General features: G+C 42.9%; 1 long non-coding RNA gene across 1 annotated transcript; it reads right to left on the reverse strand.

Moving 5' to 3' along the window:
* Window positions 1-741: 741 nt before the first annotated feature.
* LOC126050356 (uncharacterized) lies at window positions 742-8,246 on the reverse strand. The gene is made up of 3 exons (XR_007509523.1): window positions 7,742-8,246; window positions 4,483-4,616; window positions 742-828 (listed from the first exon to the last, which is right to left on the reverse strand). It is a non-coding gene; the product is annotated as an uncharacterized LOC126050356 (long non-coding RNA).
* Between the last annotated feature and the right edge of the window lie 237 nt (window positions 8,247-8,483).

An 8,483-nucleotide genomic window follows, 5' to 3' on the forward strand; every position in this document is an offset into this window, starting at 1 on the left:
TTTTCATTCCGCCCATCCAGAGGCACCACCAGCAGTTTCCCATGTACAGCCCAGCGCAGCACCTCTCTCCCGCTCAGCATCTTGATTCTGTGCTTGGTTTGGGGCAGGAAAAGGTGCTTCCTTGCATAGCGTGTGGTCACCACAAACCTTCTGCACACTTCAGATCCGTAAGGCAAAATGTAATAGGACATTGACCTGTAAACAAGTCAGCTCTCTTCATATAAAAATATATGATATGCCTCAAGCCAACACTTCTTTTTTTAATGTAAGAGCAGCACCATCCTCTACTGGATATGTGTAAGAGCAGCAGACCTCTGAAGGAGTATTGTCCATAGCCTGGTGGGAGCTCTTTGACAGGTAGTGCTTGTGCGGTCCCCTGTGGGTCTAGTTCTCTTCTAGCTTACATGCCCACTCACCAATTATCTGTAATTCTTTTTTCTTTCCTTGCCCTGCCATAACTAAAAGCATCACCAGGTGAAAACACCCCGACTGCAGATGATCATGAAACCATAGCTGACCAAACACAGTTGGACACAGCAGAGGATGTAAGTCTTACCTCTGAGGAGACAAACACGGGTGAGCATCTGCCAGGAGAGGAGGCTGCAGCTGTGATTCTGGCCATAGAGGGGAAGATGGATTTGGTCAGTAAAAGGGAGGAGCCAGAGGGCACTGAGCCCGTGCCTGCAGGAGTGGAGGAGAGCTCTGAGCTGCCGTCCACGTGGCGAGAAGAGAGCAATGGGCCTTCACCTCCAGCACCGGGAGAAGATGCTGGGGCACCATTGCCAGCACAAGCAGAGGACAGTGGGCTGGTGGAGGGCAGTGACAACTCTGTAGTGGAAATCATCGAGAAAGTACACGTTACTGAAGAGGACCACCTCATTGAGGGTAATATTTGTGCTTTCATAAATTCAGGAGACCAAATTCTGCCTCCATGGTCTTGTGCGTGGGTCTTTTTGGCTTTACCGAGAGCCTTGCCTGAGCTTCTGGAGTCAGAACTTGGTCCTGGGAGTGTGTACAATGTGGGGCATAGAAGAACGTGGCTGGGGAAGGCTCAGACTCACAAGTCCAAACTGTAATAAATTTAATCAGCATTTCCAGTCATTATCTCTGCTATTTCATTTCATGTCCTTTTTGTTCTTAGCAGGTAAAATGCCCCACCGTACCCCTCATTTGAAATGTGTTTCTGTGTAGCTCAGACATGTTCCTCAATATCTGCAGAGACCAAAGGCTCTATTACTTAGTCATATGTATTAATTAAAAAGCAACCGTCCCTATGCACGTGAAGTTGGAGGGTGCTTGCCTGATTGTAGAAGAAAAGGCATCTCTTTGATGCACCCTTGGCGTATCCAGTCTGCACGAGAAGTTTGGCTACTATACAAGCAGAATAGAAGTAGTAGTGGAGGGACATAGGGCTGGGCTTTCAAAAAATGTTTGGAGATGACTAGCTGGGGAGGAAGGCTGCGTGAGGAAGCAGTGGTGTCTGAGACGGAAGGTATTTCCATGTGCTGTGAGAGGGACTTTTAGCAGGAGGTGTGCTTGTTCACAGAGTTTGCAGGCTGTGCTCATCTTTGGGTTAGCACCTGGAGGACGTGTGTCTCCCATGGACGGCACATGCAGAAGGTGAACACTTCACAGGAGGAACTGGTTTTCTCCTAAGTGGTACAAAGAAGTTTGGTGAGCAATCAGATAATTCCTGGGGGAGCATTTCTTCAGAGAATAAGCAGGTGAAGCATATGAGAAGTATTTCTCTGCAGGGAAATGTGGTATCAGCAGCCTTCTTTGCTCCACATTTGCCTTGAAGAAGTGCAAGTTGCAGAAGGACTGATCTGTGTGAAGCCCAGAGCCGATTACATGCACCACCACTAACCCTGTGGCTTTGCTGTGCTTGTCTCTGAAGTGGCTATATAAATCTGACTCTTTGCATCCCAGTAGCTAAGCACAGTGGTTGGCTTGTGCTCTCCTGTGTCTCTTCACAAAAGAATTTTGAGGTTCTCTCTAAATAAAGCGGGCATCTATCCTTTGGAATAAAGTCTCATTTTATGTAAGCAGTCAATGACTGGATGCTCACTTGTAAAACAGGTAGTCTTGCCCAGCTGGAAACTCCAATTTTGTTAATCACCACTTCTAAGCTTCAGGGTGTAGTGCTGGAGGCAGAGCGGTATGCCCTGAACGTTGTGGTAGGACCTCATGACCATGGAAACACTTTTACAATTGATGATTTCCCTGAAGATCAGTTACAGGGCTTTGACCACCAAGCGGTTCGTGCTGCTTGCAGGGCAAGCGAACAAGGCTTTTGGGAAAAAGAGTTTTGCTTCTATTTGTTCCAAGCTAGAAGTAATATCTTAACTTGTGTGCATTATCTTTCCATGAGGCATATGATGAAGAAGGGACCTTCCATTTTTATGCTGTGATGCCTATGATACTTAGTATTTGTTTTGCTTTCTGTTATTCTTCAGTAGCTGTGTGAGTAAATTAATATGGTAGCAGCTTCCCAGGGAAAGCACGGTTTCAGCCAGACTGGCATGTTACCGTGTTTTCTGTTGCTGTTTTGTTCTAATTGCAAATAAAACTGCACATATATGAAATAAAAATCCAGGAAAAATAACTTGAACAGAAATAGTACTCATGATGTATATTAGAGTGTCAAGGGGATTTTGTGAAAGCATCAGGAGAACTTTACAGGTGTGAGGCATGCATGTAGCTGAATGATGGAAAGTGACTGGGAGCATCCTGCATGTTCCCTATAGATTCATTCAGGGGTGCTCTGGAGCTGGCAAAGCAAAATCAGGTTTACAGAAAGGAGCTGGGGCACTTGGTGCTTTTCTCAGTGGATCCTAATTTGATCTCTATGGTTACCATTCCCAGGTGAGATGGGAGAACAGGTGGAAACTGAGCTGCTCAGTGAGATAGTAAGCAGAGGGCCTGAAACAAAAGAAGAAACAGGAGAAGCTGTGGATAGTGCAGCAGCAACAGAGATAGGTATGTTGACAGAGGAGGGAAGAACTGCATAGGTTATTGTTCAGGAGACAGAAAAGACTGTGCTGTCCTTAATGAGCACATCTTGTCATCCTGCTGCTGCTGTACAGCTGCTTTCTGCAATTTAGCACAAGAGAATCGTAAATATTTTTGTTTACATTAAGAGATATTTTTGGAAGCAACCAATTGGAGGTCATGCTTTTTACATGGGTCATCTTTATATAACACATGAGTCTTACAGGTGTTAAATTACCCCTCTTTGGGGAGAATGCTAGACTGTAACGTGCAGTCTTGGAAAATAAAAACCTATGTTAAAATCATGACTTTGCTTGTTATTATTTGCAGGCTTGTTTATATGAGCTAATGCCTTAGTGCTGCTTTGTGATTTCCATTCCATGCCAGACAGTCATTTTAGATCCCCTTGCTCTCCTTATCAGCTGGAATCAGCAGCTGGGATAAAAGCACATTGCATAGCAAATGCAGTCACATGGTGGGAAGGAAAAATCACAGGCCAAATAGAGTGTCTTTGGAAAATCGTCACACCAGTGAAGAGAAGAATTCAAGGGGATAGTATTGTCCCACTAGCAGACATGGAAATTATGTTTACAGTTCTGTTATCACAGTCTTTCTGCAAAAGTTATTTCTTCTTCCTCCATGTTCCCTGAGAATCCCACACTCATTTATTTTGAGTTCATCATGTAAGGTATTCACATGCACCAGAAGGCAGTGGTTACCCTCTGCTATTGCTGGAATGTGGAAAAGGATGAGCAGGACACGCAGACACCTCCTCCCTTCCCCCAGTGAACGTTACTGCAGTGGCTGAAACCACTTTTCCCCTCTTCCCTCCCTCCTAAACGCTGGTCTATGGAGCCATGCTCAAAATCTCTCTGGGCTAGTGAGTACTTCTGTAATTCAGAAGAGGACAGCTTCAGCAGGAAGGGTGGGAGATATCTTACACCAGCACCTTTGATGACTTCCAAATGAACCTCTTAACACCTGGGATGGTCTTTGGTTCCTTCCCAGTGCTAGTATATGCTCAGGCTTTTGAGCTGACAGCAGCAAGCCAGCATGTTCCACCTGTGCTGCAGGACTAAGAAAAATGGTTTGCAGCATGAGTACTGCAGCCTGGAAGACCATTAGAGTGGTGGTCAACCAGTTTGGTCAAGGCATATGTGCCTTTATGACCTTGTGATTACTGAAGTAGAATTAGATAGGCAGTGATCAAGAAAAAAAGCACTAACCTCCCTTTAATTCTTATCCGTTTAACAGTTGGTCACCTTTATATTGTTACTTTTTAAGCTAGCCTGTGAAGACAAGCTATTGGTGGCCGCTGGCAACTGTGCTCTTGCAGGATCTTTACGTTTATGCCATATAGTTTTGACTATGAAGTCTGAAAAAGTTTATTCATTCAACTTGTTTTTAATGTGTTGCCCCTATGCTTTTGCAAAGAACTGAAGAGTAAGAGATTTCATCACGTGATGATTACAGCTTTATTGAAATACTTACTTTCTGCATTTGCCTGCCTTGACAATATTCTCCCCAACAGTTTTGTATGGGAGCGGGAAGAGCAAACCTGCTTCTATGTCTGTAACGCTTTTCAGATGATAGGGGTGTACCGATGCAGACAGCTCAGAGAACAGCTGTGGGCAAGAAGAGCAAACAATGTTAAGAACAGAACAGGGACCATTTAAATCTGGGATGCTGTTGTGTAAGGGAGGAATTCTTCCATCTTGAAAGGATATTGAAGAACTAAAACAAGATTTTGGGCAGGGAAGCAATATCGCTAAAGGGAATGGAAAAATTCTTACTTTGAGAGAGGTCAAAAACATTCAGAGCCTTGCTTCTGAGAGGGTACGACTAAGAGGATATGAGCTGGTCCTAGTGCAAAATAAACAGCGCTCTAAAGGTAGCTGAGGTCCATCTCTGAACAAAGGGATGCTCAGTGACACCCTGTGTGTGCTGAATTCAAAACCACTAAAGAGAACTTTTTTTTCCACATTATATTAGCAATGTTCATGCAAATTAACTGTCAGACTCTGTCACAAAGAGTCACTGCAGTTGGACATCTCTCTCTCGTCACCTGCATTCCCGTGCAAAATTCCCACCTTCCCTGTGTTCCCTATGCAGCCTTGCGGAACACCACCATTCACTACAAGGAAGGCCAATGTTCTCGTGTTCCCAACCTATCCTTGTGGGGTCTTGTGGCTGGGAAAGAAGTACTTTGAGCTGGGACAGTATGACACTATGATTTCTGCCAATCATGCCCTCGGGTACCATCTCTTAGCTGTCAAGGAAGCCAGTAAGACTCATAGCTTCTCAGCTGCTGATGGCCAACACATGTAGTTTCAGGGGCTGGGTGTAGTTCCTCAACCATACTTTATCATGGAATAGTTGAGGTAGGAAGGTACCACTGGAGATTGACTAGTCCTGATCAAAGCAGGGTCAGCTGGAGCAGGTTGTCTGTTGGGTTTTGAATATCCCCAAGGATGGAGACTCCACAAACTCTGTGGGCAGCCTGTTCCAACTGGCCAATTGCCCTTATAGTAAAAAAAAAATCAAAATAATATTTTCTTACATTTAAATGTAATACCCTGTACTTGAATTTATGCCCTTAGTCTCTTGTCCTTATTTAAGATTTAATGTCCGTGAGATCCTCTGCCTCTGTGTCAAACATGACTGAAATTATCTAGTGATTTCAAAAGTTGTTAAGAGAAAAGGCAGCAGGGTGGGGAGGAGCATAAAACCATTGTGGTGTAACTGGATTTCACATAGATGATGTTAATGTCTGTAAGAGGAAGACTGTGTATGAATGGGATGGAGGAAGAGGAAGCAGAGCCAGTGGCTGCTTGCGGCTGTTCCAGCTCCACACAGAACATCCTTACAGATCTGGGAGAAGAACAGATACCCCCTTCATCCTGTGATGCTTCCAGGGAACCTTCACTTTGAATTCCTGTAAGATTTAGTGAATATCAAGTTGTACCCTCAATTAATTGTTAAATTAATTTTTCTGTGTGTTTCAGAGACAGCTAATAACAAGGAATAGAAGTTATGTCTCTATGATCATCCTCTTCTTGGGCCTGCTCTTCTGTCCACATGAACGTTTTTTAATTTTGTTGGGTTGGGAAAACAGAAAAGCTTTATGGATCGAGCCACAAGCCACAGACATGAATAAGAGGCATCAGAAAATGTTTTATATAATATCTATTTTTTGAAGTCAAGCTGCCAAGACTTCAAGTGTTTGAAATACCTGCACTTTCACCCCCCTGCCACAGCGTGCCTTCTGTACATGGCTAGCACAGCAGGCTAATTTTCCAATGGCAGTATAACCATTCAGTTTTCAATTAGGATTTTTTCCATGTTCAGATAACTAACTTCAAACCTTTGAAACCTTCAACCAGCATTATACAGGATAAAGAGTACAGTGTAGCTTTTTTTTTTTAATGGTAATATGCAGGCAATTTCTCCGAGTGCCTGGACTATCAGTGTATGGAGCTGCTGAAGTGTATAGCACGTAGAGGACTGGAAGATGAAAGTGCCCATTTACCAGGCTGTAACTAAATGCAAAGGTTAGTTTTCCAGAAAAGGGAAGATACACAGGGTGAGGTGTCCAGGACCCAAGTGGGTGTCTGCTGCTCACTCTCCATTTTTAAACATAAATTTATTGAAAGGCTAGTAGTACAATATATGTGATGACTTCTGCAAAAACAGGGAGAAGAGGGCATTTTTAACTGAGTAGGATGTTTTAGTCTTATAAATTCTGTCACACTTAAAATATAAAGATAACTTCACAGCTGTTAACATTCATGATGATTAATAGCCTGTCTTTAGCTGTGTAGTTCCTAATACGCATTTGTGGCTTCTAAAATAGATTTCTAACCAGAGAACCAGAGACATATATAAGCCTGTTCCCAAAGGAGAGGTCATCTATTACATTTCCCTGTAGTGCTGTCCTCCAGGAGAAGTATGCTATCAGGGACTGTTTGGTATATATTCCAAAATGCTAAATAATCATTTTGGAGCTGAAGCTGAATGGCAAAGCTTTCAAATAAATTTCCTGTGAAAATGGGTCCTGAATCTAATTGGTGTAATGGATCAGACAGAGAGTTGGAAATTTGTTCTGATGGTGAATGTTGCAAAGTGACGATATATTATTGGGGACTGCGTTTACAGGATTCTCTGGCATAAGAAAGTAGAATATGGGGAAAAGTTCAGTTATCTGAGAAGGGCAAGCACATGTTGCTGTTTTCTTAGCTTTACTGTACAAAAGGACTTCACAAAAAATTTTACTGTCACCAAAAAATTACACAAATCCCCTCTAATAGCTAAATTTTGTGCTGCATGTGCACATCTGAGTCCAGCTGACTTTGGTTTGTATTAAATAATCTAATATCCTTGGCCTATCAGCCTTTTGTGTAAGCTGATATTCCTTGGCTATCTCACTAAATCTAAGGTTTTCTGCTTATCAGCACTCTTACGAACTTGTCAGCTTCATTTAATGTTGACTTCCCATAGGCAACACCATCAACTTTTAGAACGAAAATGCATAGTTTGGGGTTTTTTTAGGGATTTTTTGCTAGGTGGATGTTGCAGAGATTTATTTTTTTATTTTTACTAGCCTTCTATAATAGAGAAGTTAAAATGAGCAGCTAGTTCTATTAAAAATCTATAGACATTAAAGTGAGAATTAAAAATTCAAACAGAGGTAGTCAAAGTTTTTGTCCACATACCCACATCATTCCATGACAAAAAGGCAGGAAAAACATACCATGCACTTTGGAGAGCTGAGGAGTGGGGGAACAGGTACTGAGTGGGATGAGGGCTCCCTGGGGTGATACAGGACTGGGCTGGCCATACAGCCAGGGCCCAGGATGCCCCAAGAATTTCCACCTTCATGAGCTGCATCGCATGGCTGATTTCCTCCTGTAAGCTGGGAATTTGGTTCAGCCACCAGCACCTGTGCCAACACAGTCCTGCTCCCAAACACAGGAGATTAAATCAGCAGGGGAGCCACACTGACTGCTTGCAAGTTGTGTGTTAGATCACGAGTTGCAGTTTGACCAGCTATATTAAACAATTTTAAAGCATAAATGAAGAAGAGTTCTGTGACAGAGATCAGCAATATTAATAACAACAGAGGAGGCTGCACTTGGAAAGAAAATGTGAAGATACAAGGGGGTCAAGATAACCTGCTCACCTCAGAGTCACTCTTTCTACCACTGTTGTTACAAGGAAGACAGATGACAATATATGTTCTTACCTCACCGTTCAACTTTTTCAGGTCATTAAGCAATGCTAATGGAAACCAGAGGAATACAAGCCAGTCAATGATTCAACAGCATCAGCCCTTCTCAGTCATCTTCAGTCCTCACATATTCTATAATTACAACATATGAAAGCTATTTTTCCTTTTCCTTTTCCTTTCTAAAAGATGAAATATGCTTGACTCCGTGTTAACCATGAAATGTTAAATCACCTAGATTACCACAAGATCAGAATGTGGCTGCTAT

Source organism: Accipiter gentilis, chromosome 2 (assembly GCF_929443795.1).
Source record: "Accipiter gentilis chromosome 2, bAccGen1.1, whole genome shotgun sequence".
Taxonomy (NCBI): Eukaryota; Metazoa; Chordata; class Aves; order Accipitriformes; family Accipitridae; genus Astur; species Astur gentilis.